Source organism: Panulirus ornatus, chromosome 32 (assembly GCF_036320965.1).
Source record: "Panulirus ornatus isolate Po-2019 chromosome 32, ASM3632096v1, whole genome shotgun sequence".
Taxonomy (NCBI): domain Eukaryota; kingdom Metazoa; phylum Arthropoda; class Malacostraca; order Decapoda; family Palinuridae; genus Panulirus; species Panulirus ornatus.
In genome coordinates this window covers 6,664,449-6,684,968 of record NC_092255.1, presented here as the reverse complement: position 1 = coordinate 6,684,968, position 20,520 = coordinate 6,664,449, and the positions used below count along the sequence as shown (strand labels likewise).

At 41.4% G+C, this 20,520-nt stretch overlaps 1 long non-coding RNA gene and 1 pseudogene across 1 annotated transcript in view; one reads left to right on the top strand and one right to left on the bottom strand.

Annotated features, from left to right (window-relative positions):
* Positions 1–20,520, bottom strand: part of LOC139759024 (uncharacterized) — a 30,101-nt gene that overhangs the window by 1,842 nt on the left and 7,739 nt on the right. The gene's annotated exons all lie outside the window — the stretch shown is intronic.
* LOC139758934 (oplophorus-luciferin 2-monooxygenase non-catalytic subunit-like) lies at positions 7,596–19,652 on the top strand (annotated as a pseudogene).

Genomic DNA, 20,520 nt, shown 5'->3' with positions numbered 1-20,520 from the left:
TGGCACTTTGAACAATCATGTAGCTTTTCTCCTGTGTGAGTAGCAATGTGCTGCATTGAGTGACCTCTCTACAAGAAGTTCTTATGGCATGGATAGATTCATATGGTTTTTCTCCTTGTGGATAGCCATGTGGTCCACTACGATATTTCGCAGGGAGAAGGACGTCTGACAATGTTAACATTTGTGTAGTTCCTGTCCTGCATGAGCAATCATGTGCTATATCAAATGAATCTTAATGGAAAATGTCATTAGCACTGTAAACACTTATATGTCATCTCCTGTAAAACTATTCGCGTGCTTCATTAAAGCAATCTCATTAGGAATGCCCTACTGGCATAATGAACACTGATGAGGATTCTTTCCTGTATCAACAGCCGTGTATTACACTGGACCACTTACTCTTGAGATCATTTGGCACTGTGAATTTTTTTTTAGCTTCTCTCTTGTATGAATGGTCATTTGCTCTACTAGAATATTAGTCTCCATATGAACAATCAACAATGTGAATGTACATGTGGTTTCTTTCCTGTACAAGTATTCATGTACTTTACTAACTGAATGTTTTGGGCATTATGAGCATTTATATGGCTTCTCTCCAGTATGGCTAGAAATATGCTTTATGAAAGTGCTCTTATACGTCCAGCAGTCAACAGGCTGATGATGACACTAGTCCCCAGCATCATGGGGTGCTAAGAATCTTCGGGTTACTGCCCGACTCTGCTGCTAATGAGAGGAAGGGTTCTGGCAGTAGTAGTACCGGCCCCTCTCATGACCTTTCCCTTTCTGAATACTGGAGTCGACATGCCGTCAATGGACGGAACCGCGGCAAGTGAAACGTCTGAGGTAAACCATGGAAAAGTCTGTAGGGCCTGGATGTGGACAGGAAACTGTGGTTTTGGTGCATTACACACGACAGCTAGAGACTCAGTGTGAACCGATGTGGTCTTTCTTCGTCTGTTTCCTGGCTCTACCTTGCTGAGGCAGGGGGTAGCAATGCTGTTTCCTTTGTATATGTGGGTGTGTGTGTGGGGGGGGGGGGTGACGCAGAGAATGGATGAAGGCGAGCTAGTATGAATATGTACATTTGTATTTATGTATAAGTTTGTATATGTATGTGTGTGTATGTATATATGTTTGAATACGAGTGGATGGGTCTGTTTACCTCGCTAATGCTGGAAACGGTGATAATGTACAATATAAAATATGATGTAAGGGGAGAGAGAGAGAGGAAGGGGATAGAAACCTTCCACTCCTTGTTTTTTCAATTTCTTGCAGGGGATCGGAGAAAGAGGCCAAGTGTATGTATCCTCCTTGAATGCTCAGGCAGGGGGATCTAAACGTCCAAGTATGTATCCAAGGCGAGTGGAAAGGAATCTGGATATTCTAGTCCCTTGTAAAATTTAGCTTGAGGGGAAGGGGAAAGAATAGCATGGAAATGCCCACAGCCTTAATGTGAGGGCAAGAGCATAGGATGGGATGGCACTCATGCTGAAGAAGGAGTTCTGGAAATGAGAAAAATTGCGTAAGGCAGCGAGCTGCAGACTGATGACAATGGGAAAGGGAATTTCAATAAAGAGGCGAGTGATTGTTAGTGCTCAGGCACCTGGTAGCTAGTGGAGAGAGAGAGAGAGAGAGAGAGAGAGAGAGAGAGAGAGAGAGAGAGAGAGAGAGAGAGAGAGAGAGAGAGAGAGAGAGAGTAATTTTAGAGGAGCTGAGCAAGTACGTGAGTAATCTTGTTGCCAGGATATTATGAATAGGGGATTTAAGAGCAAGACTGGATGGATGTGGTAGTTTGGGGGAGTAACCTGGAGGGATTAAAATATGCAGTGTGAATGAAAACGTAGAATAGCTTGTGGAGTTGTATATTGAAAGGGGACTGGTGACTGGGAACACCTGGATTAAAAAAAAAAGGCATACATAAATATATGTTATAGTGATGGGTGATTTGAATGCAAAGGTGAGTAATGTGGCAGTTGAGGGAATAATTGGTATACATCGGGTGTTCAGTGTTGTAAATGGAAATGGTGAAGAGCTTGTAGATTTATGTGCTGAAAAAGGACTGGTGATTGGGAATACCTGGTTTAAAAAGTGAGATATACACAAGTATACGTATGTAAGTAGGAGAGATGGCCAGAGAGCGTTATTGGAGTACATGTTAATTGATAGGCGCGCGAAAGAGAGACTTTTGGATGTTAATGTGCTGAGAGGTGCAACTGGAGGGATGTCTGATCATTATCTTGTGGAGGCGAAGGTGAAGATTTCTAGGGGTTTTCAGAAAAGAAGAGAGAATGTTGGGGTGAAGAGAGTGGTGAGAGTAAGTGAGCTTGGGAAGGAGACTTGTGTGAGGAAGTACCAGGAGAGACTGAGTACAGAATGGAAAAAGGTGACAACAAAGGAGGTAAGGGGAATGGGGGAGGAATGGAATGTATTTAGGGAAGCAGTGATGGCTTGCGCAAAAGATGCTTCTGGCATGAGAAGCGTGGGAGGTGGGTTGATTAGAAAGGGTAGTGAGTGGTGGGATGAAGAAGTAAGATTATTAGTGAAAGAGAAGAGAGAGGCATTTGGATGATTTTTGCAGGGAAAAATGCAAATGAGTGGGAGATGTATAAAAGAAAGAGGCAGGAGGTCAAGAGAAAGGTGCAAGAGGTGAAAAAGAGAGCAAATGAGAGTTGGGGTGGGAGAGTATCATTAAATTTTAGGGAGAATAAAAAGATGTTTTGGAAGGAGGTAAATAAAGTGCATAAGACAAGGGAGCAAATGGGAACTTCAGTGAAGGGGGCTAATGGGGAGGTGATAACAAGTAGTGGTGATGTGAGAAGGAGATGGAGTGAGTATTTTGAAGGTTTGTTGAATGTGTTTGATGATGGAGTGGCAGATATAGGGTGTTTTGGTCGAGGTGGTGTGTAAAGTGAGAGAGGTAGGGAAAATGATTTGGTAAACAGAGGAGAGGTAGTAAAAGCTTTGCGGAAGATGAAAGCCGGCAAGGCAGAGGGTTTGGATGATATTGCAGTGGAATTTATCAAAAAAGGGGGTGACTGTATTGCTGACTGGTTGGTAAGGTTATTTAATGTATGTATGACTCATGGTGAGGTGCCTGAGGATTGGCGGAATGCTTGAATAGTGCCATTGTACAAAGGCAAAGGGGATAAGAATGAGTGCTCAAATTACAGAGGTATAAGTTTGTTGAGTATTCCTGGGAAATTATATGGGAGGGTATTGATTGAGAGGGTGAAGGCATGTACAGAGCATCAGATTGGGGAAGAGCAGTGTGGTTTCAGAGGTGGTAGAGGATGTGTGGATCAGGTGTTTGCTTTGAAGAATGTATGTGAGAAATACTTAGAAAAGCAAATGGATTTGTATGTAGCATTTATGGATCTGGAGAAGGCATATGATAGAGTTGATAGAGATGCTCTGTGAAAGGTATTAAGAATATATGGTGTGGAAGGCATGTTGTTAGAAGCAGTGAAAGTTTTTATCGAGGATGTAAGGCATGTGTACATGTAGGAAGAGAGGAAAGTGATTGGTTCTCAGTGAATGTAAGTTTGCGGCAGGGGTGTGTGATGTCTCCATGGTTGTTTAATTTGTTTGTGGATGGGGTTGTTAGGTAGGTGAATGCAAGAGTTTTGGAAAGAGGGGCAAGTATGCAGTCTGTTGTGGATGAGAGAGCTTGGGAAGTGAGTCAGTTGTTGTTCGCTGATGACACAGCGCTGGTGGCTGATTCATGTGAGAAACTGCAGAAGCTGGTGACTGAGTTTGGTAAAGTGTGTGAAAGAAGAAAGTTAAGAGTAAATGTGAATAAGAGCAAGGTTATTAGGTACAGTAGGGTTGAGGGTCAAGTCAATTGGGACGTAAGTTTGAATGGAGAAAAACTGGAGGAAGTAAAGTGTTTTAGATATCTGGGAGTGGATCTGGCAGCGGATGGAACCATGGAAGCGGAAGTGAATCATAGGGTAGGGGAGGGGGCGAAAATTCTGGGAGCCTTGAAGAATGTGTGGAAGTTGAGAACATTATCTCGGAAAACAAAAATGGGTATGTTTGAAGGAATAGTGGTTCCAACAATGTTGTATGGTTGCGAGGCGTGGCCTATGGATAGAGTTGTGCGCAGGAGGGTGAATGTGCTGGAAATGAGATGTTTGAGGACAATATGTGGTGTGAGGTGGTTTGATCGAGTAAGTAATGTAAGGGTTAGAGAGATGTGTGGAAATAAAGAGTGTGTGGTTGAGAGAGCAGAAGAGGATGTTTTGAAATGGTTTGGTCACATGGAGAGAATAAGTGAGGAAAGATTGACCAAGAGGATATATGTGTCAGAGGTGGAGGGAACGTGAAGTGGGAGACCAAATTGGAGGTGGAATGATGGGGTGAAAAAGATTTTGTGTGATCGGGGCCTGAACATGCAGGAGGGTGAAAGGCGTGCAAGGAATAGAGTGAATTGGAAAGGTGTGGTATACCGGGGTCGACGTGCTGTCAATGGATTGAACCAGGGCATGTGAAGCATCTGGGGTAAACGATGGAAAGTTCTGTGGGGTCTGGATGTGGAAAGGGAGCTGTGGTTTCGGTGCATTATTACATGACAGTTAGAGACTGAGTGTGAACGAATGGGGCCTTTGTTGTCTTTTCCTAGCGCTACCTCGCACACATGAGGGGGGAGGGGGTTATTATTCCACGTGTGGCGGGGTGGCGATGGGAATAAATAAAGGCACACAGTATGAATTATGTACATGTGTATATATGTATATGTCTGTGGGTGTATAAATATATGTGTACATTGAGATGTATAGGTATGTATATTTGCGTGTGTGGACGTGTATGTATATACATGTGTATGTGGGTGGGTTGGGCCATACTTTCGTCCTTTTCCGTGCGCTTCTTCGCTAACGCGGGAGACAGCGACAAAGCAAAATAATAAATATAATAAAAAAAATGAATATATGTGTTTGAACGAGTTGATGATATGCAAGCATTATTGAATTGTGTACTAATTAATAAGCTTGTTAAAGAGATATTTTAGGATGTAAATGCGCTGACACAGGCGAGGGTGAAAATTCGTAGAGTCTTTAGAAAAAGAGAAAAAAGATATGGACAAGAAGAGTGGTGAAAGTGAACTCGTAAAGAGGCTTGTTTAAAGAGATGCCATGACAGGTTGGGTGAAGAAAGGCAAAATATAGAGTAAAGGAAACTAGCGTAGTCGGAGGTATTTAAGTAAGCAGTGCTTACACATGCAGGAGAAGCATGAGGCATGTGGAGAGTGGGCAATGAAGAGTGGGTAGCGAGTGAAAAAGAAAGGAGAGCCATATGGATGTTATTTGCAGAGGACTACAAGTGATTAGTAGATGTACAGGAGGAAGCGTCTGTTACTCAAGAATATAATACATGGGCTGAAGGAGAGGGCAGATGACAGTTGAGGTACGAAAAATATTTCTGGAAAGAGTGAAGAGAACTAGAGGACAAATGGCAGCATCAGTCAGGAGAGAAGAATGGAAAGAGGAATACATGGGAATATCATATATACAAAGTTATTCATGGAGGTCTTATGAATATTCAGACAAATGAACTGTGAAAATAAAGGTTTTTAGCATCAATGACAGATAGTTCAACCACCATGATTAGCTGATGATATGATATCTTTTTCGACATATCTTCTGCAATCAGCGGCGACGGAGTTGGGGCAGGAGGGGTAAAACACCCGCCGGTAACCCAGATTAAGGTGGGGCACCGCACCAAGTGACACTACTAGTGCTGTTCAAGTGTTGGGTCAGAGTTGGAGTGTGTGTGATCTGTGGCTTGAACACGAGCAACCCACGTTTAGATGTAGAGAGGATAAAACAGCAGCAGCTGCCTGGACCCGAGAGGGAACTGTGACAGAGAGCTGAGTGCAGGCTGCGTCACGTGATGTGGTCACTAACCATCCTCATACCCAGCTGGTAATACTTCCCTCGTCAGTAGTGGATGCATCTCACCCAACCACCAGCTCCTCTTCTGCCTCGTTTCTGTATTGAAGGACTCAATACTGTGCTGAAACTTAGCAGGGAAATAGGAAAATGTTTCTCGTCTATTTGGATTAATCATTTCTTTTCTCTCTCTCTCTCTCTCTCTCTCTCTCTCTCTCTCTCTCTCTCTCTCTCTCTCTCTCTCTCTCTCTCTCTCCCTCTCTCTTCCAGGCAACAGTGTACCCCAGTAACCTTTTTAAAACGGGAGTAAACAAAAGAAGTTTCTTCTGTAATGACTCGTTTACTTTCAGTGATGAAAAGGGGAAGTAATTTCTTGAAATGATATCGTTAACCTTACTGCACTTTGTGTGTGTGTGTGTGTGTGTGTGTGTGTGTGTGTGTGTGTGTGTGTGTGTTTGATTTCGAGGCCGCAATTAGAACAAGAGATGATGCTTGACAGGTTCCCACAAGGGGTCATATTCTCAAGAGGCACACGGCACATAAGGGGACATTGTACCTGTTCCCACGAAGTAGAAGGGACACCAGGGGACATTGTACCTGTTCCCACGAAGTAGAAGGGACACCAGGGGACATTGTACCTGTTCCCACGAAGTAGAAGGGACACCAGGGGACATTGTACCTGTTCCCACGAAGTAGAAGGGACACCAGGGGACATTGTACAGGTTCCCACGAAGTAGAAGGGACACCAGGGGACATTGTACCTGTTCCCACGAAGTAGAAGGGACACCAGGGATACTGTACAGGTTCCCACGAGGCAAATGCACATCAGGGAACCTTGAATAGGTTCCCCTGAGGCACTGGCACATCAGGGAACCTTGAACAGGTTCTGTGGCACATTAGGGAACCTTGAACAGGTTCTGTGGCGCATTCATATCAGGGAAGCTTGAACAGGTTCCTCTGATGCACAGACACATCAGGGAACATTGAACACGTTCCCATGAGACACAAGCACATCAGCAAACCTTTTACACAGGTTCTTATGAGGCATACGCACATCAGGGAACCTCGAACAGGTTCTCCTGAGGCAGAGGGCTAATCAAGGACCCTTGAAGTAGTTCCCACGAGGCAGGGGGTACATCAAGCGACCTTACACAGGTTCATACGGGGCCATAGGGCACAACAGGTTCCCACGGAGAGTATTTTGAAGCTTCGTAACACTTCGTCTTGTTCTGTTGTAGTTCGGTACGTCTTTATGAAGCCCTGTAGTTATCCAAGTCATCAATCCACCGTCTCTCTTATCTCTGTGATATGGTTCGTGCTACTAATCATCCGCTGTAACCTTTCCAGCCAGGTTAATCTTGGTAGTGACTGCTCGATCCTGTGATATAATAATGTCATCGTGTCGTGAGCTCCAGGATGTGGACGCGCTCGAGGCGAAGGTAGGTGGGCTGGAGAGAGAGAGAGAGAGAGAGAGAGAGAGAGAGAGAGAGAGAGAGAGAGAGAGAGAGAGAGAGAGAGAGAGAGAGAGAGAGAGAGAATGGCCCATTACCCTGGTCCTCGTCAGACACTGGTCTTCACTAATACAAAATAACTGATATGGATTCAAACATAATCAAGACGATGAACGACCGACCCATAGACATTTTGTGACAACTACATCGAACGTATATGATAAGATCTCTCCCGCATGACAAAGCATATATGGAACGTTATGTATGAACGTAGATGAAAAGGCACCTTGAATTTCCCTATCTGGTGTGGGGTGGTGACGTAAGTAATATGCTCCCGCGTATGTTCCCAGACTGACGATGTTTCCCCACGGCGTCAAGCACCACACTCCTGCCAGTCCCTCACCGCCAGCCACCGTGAGCACTCACACTACCTCTCGACATGGCGACCGACCTGTACCGCGCTCTTTTGATAGCTGCCACTGCGAGCTACTATGGCTGGGTGGGAGGTGTTGCCTCCTCCGCCCTCACCAGCAGCAGCAAGGTGGTGGCCGGGCCTTGTCCTGACCCACAGGACATCTTCCCCTGTGTGTGTTCACTTGACCCCGAATCCTATATGGATCTCGACTGCTCGAGCGTGCGGAGCGAGGAAGAGCTAGCCAACGTGTTCACAGCGAGTTCCCAGTCAGACACTTCCGCTCGCTGAACATTAACGGCAACCGCTACCTCAAGGTGTTGAGAGATGGCGCCCTGGGGAACACCACCACCTTCGATAACTTCAACATAAACAACTGCGTCCTGGAAACAGTAGAGGAGGACTCACTATCCGGGAGCCACACCACGGCCACAGTCTTAAACTTCTCAGGGAACCGCATCAGGAACTTTCCGTTTCATGTTATTCCGTCCTTCGTTAACCTCTCCATGCTGCTTCTGACTAGTAATCAGCTACAAGGGTTCCCAGAGCTGGTCTCGTCCACCCTGGAGGAGATCACGTTAGGCTTCAACCCTCTAGGTCACCTCCCAGCCACAGCTTTCAGCAACACCCCCTCACTCTTGAGCATCAATCTGCCTTATACGGAAATACAGGAGTTGATACCAGGTGAGTCCGTGGTAAACTCCTTTTCAAGTTCCATCACCACACCTGGAATCACTGCCTACCACCACACCTGCAAGATACACCCCCATCACCACACCTGGAATCACTGCCTACCACCACACCTGCAAGATACACCCCCATCACCACACCTGGAATCACTGCCTACCACCACACCTGCAAGATACACCCCCATCACCACACCTGGAATCACTGCCTACCACCACACCTGCAAGATACACCCCCATCACCACACCTGGAATCACTGCCTACCACCACACCTGCAAGATACACCCCCATCACCACACCTGCAAGATACACCCCCATCACCACACCTGTAAGATACACTCTATCACCACACCTGCAAAATACACTCCATCACCACACCTGCAAGATGCACTCCATTACCACACCTGTTATCACTGCAATCACCACACCTGCAAGAAACACTCCATTACCACACCTGTTATCACTCCCAATCACCACACCTGTTATCACTGCCTATTACCACATCTGTTATCACTGCCTATCAACACACCTGCAAGATGCACTCTATGCCTCACCTGTTATCACTGTCTATCAACACACCAGTAAGATACACGTCATCACCACACCTGCCACGACTACCACCACACCTGCACACCCCCTCGGTCTTCATAACTCACTAACTGGGACCCATGTGTTGTGCTACAGGTACGTTCGCTGGCCTGCGACGCCTCACGGTGGTGTCTCTCACTGGGAACCACCTGACGCACCTCCCGGAGGCCGCCTTGCAGCTGGGTTCGTCCACAGGATGGCTCTTCCTTCAGAGGAACAACATGAGGAGCGTGGACGTCGGCGCCTTCCAAGGTAAAAAAAAAGAGAGATCCTTCCCCCATACCCAGGTCCGACTCATCTTACCTGCTCCTATACAACTGTATACGTACGGGAAATTAAGGAATCTTCGTATAGAAACGGAGACGCTTTAATGTAACGGGAATACAGTCGTTAACGGTGGCTTCTTCCACACACACACACACACACACACACACACACACAGTGTAAAGGTCATCATTGCGACAGGTCTCGATGAGGCGGTCATCTAACAGATAGTTTGGTTGTTTGTCCTCCCCTTTAGGGCTGGTCAGTAAATGGGTACCTGGCTTAAGCTGAGAAGTGTCTATCATATTATATATATATGTATATATATATGTGTGTGTGTGTTTGTGTGTGTGTGTGTGTGTGTGTGTGTGTGTGTATTTATCTATCTACTTGTCATACTTGGTCGCTGTCTCATGCGTTAGCGAGGTAGCGCAAGGAAACAGACGAAAGAATGGCCCAACCCACCCACATACACATGTATGTACATACACGTCCACACACGCACATATACATACCTATTCATTTCAACGTATACAAATATATACATATATAGACATATACATATATACCCATGTACATAATTCATACTGTCTGCCTTTATTTATTCCCGTCGCCACCCCGCCATACATGAAATGACAACCCCCTACCCCCGCATACCCGCGAGGTAGCGCTAAGAAAAGATAACAAAGGCCACATTCGTTCACACTCAGTCTCTAGCTGTCATGTATAATGCACCGAGACCATAGCTCCCTTTCCACATCCAGGCCCCACAAAACTTTTCATGGTTTACCCCGGACGCTTCACATGCCCTGGTTCAATCCAATGACAGCACGTCGACCCCGGTATACCACATAGTTCCAATTCGCTCTATTCCTTGCACGCCTTTCACCCTGCTGCATGTTCAGGCCCCGATCGCTTAAAATCTCTTTCACTCCATCTTTCCACCTCTAATTTGGTCACCCACTTCTCGTTCTCCTCCACCTCTGACACATATATCCTCTTTATCAATCTTTCCTCACTCATTCTCTCCATGCGACCAAACCATTTCAAAACACCTTCCTCTGCTCTCTCAACCACACTCTTTTTATTACCACACACCTCTCTTACCCTTTCATTACTTATTCGATCAAACCACCTCACACCACATATTGTCCTCAAACATCTCATTTCCAACACATCCACCCTCCTCCGTACAACTCTATCTATAGCCCACGCCTCGCAACCATAAACATTGTTGGAACCACTATTTCTTCAAACATACCCATTTTTGCTTTCCGAGATAATGTTCTCGCCTTCCACACATTTTTCAACGCTCTTAGAACTTTCGCCTCCTACACCATCCTGTGACTCACTTTCGCTACCATGGTTCCATCCGCTGCCAAATCCACTCCCAGATATCTAAAACACTTCACTTCCTCCAGTTTTTCTCCATTCAAACTTACCTCCCAGTTGACTTGTCCCTCAACCCTACTGTACTTAATAACCTTGCTCTTATTCACATTTACGCTCAGCTTTCTTCTTTCACACACTTTACCAAACTCAGTCACCAGCTTCTGCAGTTTCTCACCCGAATCAGCCACAAGCGCTGTATCATCAGCGAACAACAAATGATTCACTTCCGAAGCCTTCTCATCCACAGCAGACTGCATACTTGCCCCTCTCTCTAAAACTCTTGCATTCACCTCCCTAACAACCCTTTCCATAAACAAATTTAACAACCATGGAGACATCATGCATCCCTGCCAAAACCAACATTCACTGGGAACCAATCACTTTCCTCTCTTCCTACTCGTACACATGCCTTACATCCTTCGATAAAAAACTTTTCACTGCTTCTAGCAACTTGACTCCCACACCATATACTCTTAATACCTTCCACAGAGCATCTCTATCAACTATCATATGCCTTCTCCAGATCCATAAATGCTACATACAAATCAATCTGTTTTTCTAAGTATTTCTCACATAAATTCCTCAAAGCAAATACCTGATCTACACATCCTTTACCACTTCTGCTCTTCCCCAGTCTGATGCTCTTTACGTACATGCCTTCACCTTCTTAATCAATACCCTCCCATATAATTTCGCAGGAATACTCAAGAAATTTATACCTCTGTAATTTGAACACTCACCTTTATACCCTTTGCCTCTGTACAAAGGCACTATGCATGTATTCCGCCAATCCTCAGGCTCTTCACCATGAACCATACATACATCGAATATCCTCACCAACCAGTCAACAACACAGTCAACCCCTTTTTTGATAAATTCCACAGCAATACCATCCAAACCCGCCGCCTTGCCGACTTTCATCTTCCGCAAAGCTTTCACTATCTCTTCTCTGTTTACCAAATCATTTTCCCTGACCCTCACACTTCGCATACCACCTCGACCAAAACACCCTATATCAGACACTCTATCATCAAACACGTTCAACAAACCTTCAAAATACTCACATCTCCCTCTCACTTCACCACTACTTGTTATTACCTCCACATTTGCCCCCTTCACCAATGTTCCCATTTGTTCTCTTGTCTTGCGCACTTTATTTACCTCCTTCCAAAACATCTTTTTATTCTCCCTAAAATGTAATGATACTCTTTCACTCCAACTCTCATTTGCCCTCTTTTTCACCTCTTGCACCTTTCTCTTGACCTCTTCCCCCCCCCCCCTTTTTTTTTTATACATCTCTTAGTCATTTGCACAATTTCCCTGCAAAAATTGTCCAAATGCCTCTCTTTTCTCTTTCACTGACAATCTTACTTCATCCCACCACTCACTACCCTTTCTAATCCGCCCACCCCACCTTTCTCATGCCACAAGCATCTTTTGCGCAAGCCATCACTGCTTCCCTAAAATACATCCCATTCCTCCCCCACTCCCCTTACATCCTTTGTTCTCACCTTTTTCCATTCTGCGCTTAATCTCTCCTGGTACTTCCTCATACAAATCTTTCCAAGCTCACATACTCTCACCACTCTCTTCACCCCAACATTCTCTCTTCTTTTATGAAAACCTCTACAAATCTTAACCTTCGCCTCCACAAGATAATGATCAGACATTCCTCCAGTTGCCCCTCTCAGCACATTAACATCCAAAAGTCTCTCTTTCACTGGCCTATCAATTAACACGTAATCCAATAACGCTTTCTGACCATCTATCCTACTTACATAGGTATACTTATGTATATCTCTCTTTTTAAACCAGGTATTCCCAATCACCAGTCCTTTTTCAGCACACAAATCTATAAGCTCTTCACCATTTCCATTTACAAGACTGAACATCCCATGAACACCAATTATACCCTCAACTGCCACATAATCACCTTAGCATTCAAGTCACCCATCACTATAACCCGGTCTCGTGCATCAAAACTACTAACACACTCACTCAGCTGCTCCCAAAACACTTGCCTCTCATGATCTTTCTTCTCATGCCCAGGTGCATATGCACCAATAATCACCCCCCCCCCTCTCTCTCTCTCTCTCTCTCTCTCTCTCTCTCTATATATATATATATATATATATATATATATATATATATATATATATATATATATATATATATATATATATATATATATATATATATAGGGGTGTGTTATGTCTCCATGGTTGTTTAACTTGTTTATGGATGGGGTTGTTAGGGAGGTGAATGCAAAAGTTTTGGAAAGAGGGGCAAGTATGAAGTCTGTTGTGGATGAGAGAGCTTGGGAAGTGAGTCAGTTGTTGTTCGCTGATGATACAGCGCTGGTGGCTGATTCATGTGAGAAACTGCAGAAGCTGGTGACTGAGTTTGGTAAAGTGTGTGAAAGAAGAAAGTTAAGAGTAAATGTGAATAAGAGCAAGGTTATTAGGTACATTAGGGTTGAGGGTCAAGTCAATTGGGACGTAAGTTTGAATGGAGAAAAACTGGAGGAAGTAAAGTGTTTTAGATATCTGGGAGTGGATCTGGCAGCGGATGGAACCATGGAAGCGGAAGTGAATCATAGGGTGGGGGAGGGGGCGAAAATCCTGGGAGCCTTGAAGAATGTGTGGAAGTCGAGAACATTATCTCGGAAAGCAAAAATGGGTATGTTTGAAGGAATAGTGGTTCCAACAATGTTGTATGGTTGCGAGGTGTGGGCTATGGATAGAGTTGTGCGCAGGAGGGTGGATGTGCTGGAAATGAGATGTTTGAGGACAATGTGTGGTGTGAGGTGGTTTGATCGAGTAATGTAAGGGTAAGAGAGATGTGTGGAAATAAAAAGAGCGTGGTTGAGAGAGCAGAAGAGGGTGTTTTGAAATGGTTTGGGCACATGGAGAGAATGAGTGAGGAAAGATTGACCGAGAGGATATATGTGTCGGAGGTGGAGGGAACGAGAAGTGGGAGACCAAATTGGAGGTGGAAAGATGGAGTGAAAAAGATTTTGTGTGATCGGGGCCTGAACATGCAGGAGGGTGAACGGAGGGCAAGGAATAGAGTGAATTGGATCGATGTGGTATATCGGGGTTGACCTGCTGTCAGTGGATTGAATCAGGGCATGTGAAGCGTCCGGGGTAAACCATGGAAAGTTGTGTGGGGCCTGGATGTGGAAAGGGAGCTGTGGTTTCGGGCATTATTGCATGACATCTAGAGACTGAGTGTGAACGAATGGGGCCTTTGTTGTCTTTTCCTAGTGCTACCTCGCACACATGAGGGGGGAGGAGGATGGTATTCCATGAGTGGCGAGGTGGCAATGGGAATGAATAAAGGCAGACAGTGTGAATTGTGTGCATGGGTATATATGTATGTGTCTGTGTGTGTATATATATGTGTACATTGAGATGTATAGGTATGTATATTTGCGTGTGTGGACGTGTATGTATATACATTGTGTATGGGGGTGGGTTGGGCCATTTCTTTCGTCTGTTTCCTTGTGCTACCTCGCAAACGCGGGAGACAGCGACACAGCAAAATGAATAGATAAATAATATATATATATATATATATATATATATATATATATATATATATATATATATATATATATATATATATACGCACACAGGTGTTTGTTTTATATAACTACACAAGCAAGGGGTTTAACCACGGGTGGAGGAAGAGTCATCTTTGGCAAGGTTGTATCATCGTCATCCGACGAGAGAAAATACAAATTTCATCGGGGAAATTCTCACTCCCATGACGTCCATCACTTCCTTCCTTCCGACCGTAGCACACAGCCTTGGAACGGTGCAAACTATCCCTCCCACAACACACGATCTATGCCATAATCCTATCTCTAAAAATGGACCTAATAGAATATCAAACTCTCTAATTTGCTGTCTTGCTTAACAGCAGCGTAAACCAATCCTACCATAGTACTGTTGTAAGAATCATGTATGTATAAGTCCACAGGTGTGTGTTACAGGTTGCAGAACAGACAGGTGTTACAAGAGACTGAACAGACAAGCGTTACAGGAGACTGAACAGACAAGCGTTACAGGAGACTGAACAGACAAGCGTTACAGGAGACTGAACAGACAACGCTACAGGAGACTGAACAGACGAGTGTTACAGGAAACTGAAGAGAGAAACGTTACAGGGGGCTGAGCGGAAAATACATAGTTACAAAACTCAAAGAAGGTAACGTATCTACAAATGATAGTATACGTAACCCCACCTGAACATGGCTCCTGGGTGCCTTCTACAACGCATGACACAATAACTACATTCAGGGGGAAAACGCACCCCAGTACCAGGGGTTTGGGGGAGAGGAGAACCAGGGATAAGAAAGAACAGGAGAACAAGAGATGGTATACAGATGTTAGGATGGTTGGAGACCAAAGCACGTCCTTAAGGAGAGGGGAAGGTAGGTACCTATTCATCTCAAGGGACTGAGATCTCAAATATGTTTCTAACTATTGTAAGTCAGGTATCAATGTTAATCAAAGTATCATTATATAGATAATGTGTGTGTGTGTGTGTGTGTGTGTGTGTGCTCCATTATCGAATTGTGCTTAATGGGGAGGGAATTGTAAACTCGTGGAGTCCCATATCTGCAACTTCTTTACTTTTATACAACTTATAAAATTTCTGCATGTTGTCTAGTTACAATGTCCATCTATTTTACCTATCCACCACTCATACTGTTTAAGTACTTCATTTCTTTCTTAACTTTTTTGCTTGATTTCATGGTAAATCCTTCGGTTGCGCTATTCCTACATTTTTCGAGGAAATGTTCACTGTCCACGTCATCCATCCGTCTAACATCTTAATGGATGTGATCAAGTCATCCCTCACTACACTCTCTTCAAAAGTGGGCAAATCTAAGGCCCTTCGCCTTTCCCTCCTTTAACTTTCTTAATTCCGGTATCAATTCTGATGACTTCCTATGAGCTCTTTCTACTTCTTCGGGTGCGGGCATCAAGCTTGAGTAGCGTATTCTAGTTTTGGCTTTATGTCAGGTTTGAACAGCTCGCTGTACATTTTCTTATCCATGAACTTTGAATGTATTTCTAATATTTCCAAACATACAGTTGATCTAGACTGTTCCTCTAATGTGGGACTCTGTCGAACGATTGGAGGGCGATGTTGACACACAAATCTCTCGCAGACACCTGCAGCCTAGTCTCTGCAAGATGATAAATCATGATCACGGCCGTCTTTCACTGTAAACCATCCTCATTACTTTACAATGACTCGGGTTGAGCTTCTGTGTCTGTCAAGGGTCCTTTGTAAACCGGTTTTAATATCTTTGCTTTTCACTTCTCTCATGACCTTTCCATCACCTGCAAACAGATTCTGGTGAGATCCATACCTTCTGGCAAGATATTTACATAGATCAAGAAAAGCAATGGTCCCAGAAGAGACTTATCTCGCAGTTGGTTGGTGACCTTAACCCATTTTGAGAAGGCTGCTCTGACATGTGTCCTTTTGTTCCCTTCCACTAAGATGATCTCTATCCACTGAAGGAGTCAACCCCTCCCCTCTTTAATCTTGCTAGTTGATCCACCTTCTTAATCAGCATTCTCATGTGGCACAGTGTCGAATGCATTCTAGTAGTCCAGATACAAGTAGTTCACTCAACTTCCTTTTAGCCTAAGACAGAGCTCACTCGCTCGTGGAAATCAAAGAGGTCGTTTTCTATAAAACCGTGTGTCTGACAGGCAATTTCTTCTCTGTAGTAAATCATCCATTTACTTTCCGATGATCGTTTGCAGAACCTTTTAAGACAACGCTGGTGAGGGAGAATGATCTGTGGTTCAGAGACTCTTCCCTCTTTTCTTTCTTATAGATGGGCATAACATCTACTTTTTCCATTCCATTGGTAATATTTAAAAAAGGCTTTATCTAGTGTATCTACACACATCTTCAGCACGTTTGGCCAGAGTTCATCATGACCATGAGCCTTGTGTAGGTCAAAAGAAAAAAAAAAAAAAAAAAAAAAAAAAAAAAAAAAAAAAAAAAAAAAAAAAAAAAAAAAAAAAAAAAAAAAAAAAAAAAAAAAAAAAAAAAAAAAAAAAAAAAAAAAAAAAAAAAAAAAAAAAAAAAAAAAAAAAAAAAAAAAAAAAAAAAAAAAAAAAAAAAAAAAAAAAAAAAAAAAAAAAAAAAAAAAAAAAAAAAAAAAAAAAAAAAAAAAAAAAAAAAAAAAAAAAAAAAAAAAAAAAAAAAAAAAAAAAAAAAAAAAAAAAAAAAAAAAAAAAAAAAAAAAAAAAAAAAAAAAAAAAAAAAAAAAAAAAAAAAAAAAAAAAAAAAAAAAAAAAAAAAAAAAAAAAAAAAAAAAAAAAAAAAAAAAAAAAAAAAAAAAAAAAAAAAAAAAAAAAAAAAAAAAAAAAAAAAAAAAAAAAAAAAAAAAAAAAAAAAAAAAAAAAAAAAAAAAAAAAAAAAAAAAAAAAAAAAAAAAAAAAAAAAAAAAAAAAAAAAAAAAAAAAAAAAAAAAAAAAAAAAAAAAAAAAAAAAAAAAAAAAAAAAAAAAAAAAAAAAAAAAAAAAAAAAAAAAAAAAAAAAAAAAAAAAAAAAAAAAAAAAAAAAAAAAAAAAAAAAAAAAAAAAAAAAAAAAAAAAAAAAAAAAAAAAAAAAAAAAAAAAAAAAAAAAAAAAAAAAAAAAAAAAAAAAAAAAAAAAAAAAAAAAAAAAAAAAAAAAAAAAAAAAAAAAAAAAAAAAAAAAAAAAAAAAAAAAAAAAAAAAAAAAAAAAAAAAAAAAAAAAAAAAAAAAAAAAAAAAAAAAAAAAAAAAAAAAAAAAAAAAAAAAAAAAAAAAAAAAAAAAAAAAAAAAAAAAAAAAAAAAAAAAAAAAAAAAAAAAAAAAAAAAAAAAAAAAAAAAAAAAAAAAAAAAAAAAAAAAAAAAAAAAAAAAAAAAAAAAAAAAAAAAAAAAAAAAAAAAAAAAAAAAAAAAAAAAAAAAAAAAAAAAAAAAAAAAAAAAAAAAAAAAAAAAAAAAAAAAAAAAAAAAAAAAAAAAAAAAAAAAAAAAAAAAAAAAAAAAAAAAAAAAAAAAAAAAAAAAAAAAAAAAAAAAAAAAAAAAAAAAAAAAAAAAAAAAAAAAAAAAAAAAAAAAAAAAAAAAAAAAAAAAAAAAAAAAAAAAAAAAAAAAAAAAAAAAAAAAAAAAAAAAAAAAAAAAAAAAAAAAAAAAAAAAAAAAAAAAAAAAAAAAAAAAAAAAAAAAAAAAAAAAAAAAAAAAAAAAAAAAAAAAAAAAAAAAAAAAAAAAAAAAAAAAAAAAAAAAAAAAAAAAAAAAAAAAAAAAAAAAAAAAAAAAAAAAAAAAAAAAAAAAAAAAAAAAAAAAAAAAAAAAAAAAAAAAAAAAAAAAAAAAAAAAAAAAAAAAAAAAAAAAAAAAAAAAAAAAAAAAAACATAGGCAAAGCCTATCCCCACACCAGCACAACCTAGCACACACAGCAACCAACTCCCGACACAACAGAAATCGCATTTATCAGAGACAAAACAGACACGCGAAATCCCCTCATCCAGTGAGCCCATCCCGCCACCCACCTCCTGCCCTCCTCGTGTTCACCACAGCTACAACAACTGATTACCCGGCCACTGCCACACCTGTCATGATGTACAGTACCTGTCATGATGTACAGTACGTCATGATACACACTGCCAGTCATAATACACAATGCCAGTTATGATACACAATGCCAGTCATGATACACACTGCCAGTCATGATACACAATGCCAGTCATGATACACAATGCCAGTCATGATACACAATGCTAGCTATGATACACAATGCCAGTCATGATACACAATGCCAGTCATAATACACAATGCCAGTTATGATACACAATGCCAGTCATGACACACTGCCTGCCATGCTAAAGTGAACCAATATAATGTATAGGATATACAGAGTGCATGTGTATAGAAAATGAATAATTACCCGTGGTAATCACTCCAAGGGCTATTAAGTTACAAATGTCATGAAAAACTGGCAAGTGAAGTGATCCAGGCCAAACAACGCCCTCATTAGACTGCCGATATAACTGTACAGTCGTTCACGTCCTTCCTCATCTTAACCAGTCAGTTTCAACCAGCATAGTAATTCTGGAGGACCTAGTCTTCTCCAAGTGACCCAGTCTCTATGACGAGGTCTTCCCCAGGTAACCCTGTCCTCTCAGTCTTACCCCTTTCCCTGGTGACCTGTTGCTGTGGTATGCCAGTCTTACTTTCCTTCCCTTGGTGACCAATGCTGTAGTAAGCAGTCTTGCTCCTTCCCGTGGGTACCCTGTCTTGCCACTTACCCCTGTGACCAGTTACTGCAGTAAGCCACTCTACTCCCTTCCGTTGGTGACCAGTAACCCAATCTTGACCCTTTATCAGATAACCCACTCACCTGTGGCTGTGACATCGCTTGGCTCGTATTGAACTCCACCTTACTGAGCCATCTGGACTCTAATACGACCTGTAGTGACGGCCGTTTCGTGGTGGACCTCGACCCAACCATCTACCAGCAATGCCCCTAAGGTCCTCCTGCGAGCCACAATGTATCCAGTTTCTCAAGGTCCTTCAGAGCAGCATCTGGTTCTTCAGGGAGCGCCCTTGTCCGTCCAAGGAGCCAGGGAAGACCCACCAGACCCAATCATCTTCCAGCAGTGACCTCAGGTTTTGCTTTGAGGCACCAGGTTCATCCACGGTTCACATGGTCTTTTAGAGAGGCACCTGATCCTCCAGGGAGCTCCCTGGTACGTAAGGGGTCCAGGAGCTATCAGACCCACTCACCGCCGAGTCCTCTTGACAGAGCAATGGGTTCTCTCGCTGGGTTCTCTCGCCAGACCAACACATCTTGCCAATCCTATGCATCCTCCTCAAAGGTCATAGCCATATTGTTTACACAGTTATGTAGAACTTGAATGATAAATGAAACTGATAAAGTTACTGGTCCTCCCAAAACTTGATAATCTGTTTCATTTGCTATACACCAACCACCAAGAAGTGCAGCTGATCTCCCGCGCTCTACAGTGTGCACTAGATTTCACTCAAACTGACAATAGAATACCGAATATTTGTATCTGATTCTCCGCTGCAGCTTTCAGTTTGTATCTTACCGTCACTGTACACATAACAACTTAGGGTCGAGCCGTAAAGAGATGTTAACAAGTGTTAGGGTGCGATTAGGTGATGAGATACATGATTAGAGCTATTAACACACACACACACACACACACACACACACACACACACACATTTTCAAGATGCGGGTCGTCTGCAGCTCCCCAGGCCTATATATGTACTAGTAATTGGAAGGAATCGGGAGAGGGGATGTGTGAAGGGGTCCGTGACTGATACATCATTAGAATATCAACTCTGACTGTACTAGTTCTTAGGACTATAATCACAAATGGTAGAGGAACATATGAATAATTTTCATTTAAATAAGGAAGCACAAATACTGTCAATCGTATATCTAAAGTGAAATATCCATTAGGATTATTCTCATAAGGATGTATGGTACTACTTTCAACTACTCTAATTGGTAAATTACTTCATACGATAAGAATTCTGTTGAAGAAAACTTGTCTCGCCTGATTCGAGGTAAAGAAAATATTTGCCTACGAGATCGTAGCCATTACTACAAGAGAAATTAGCCGAATCTATTCTAAGGAACTAGTTAGATCAACACTATCTAATCCTCTGGTGATTTTGAATGCCTGTATTCGATCATCCCTCATTCTTCTTTTTTTCTAAGATGAATATATTCAAGTCGTTTAGTTTGGTCTCATAGGATTGGTAATTCGCCTCTGTACTTTCCATTCTACCTTTTTTCTT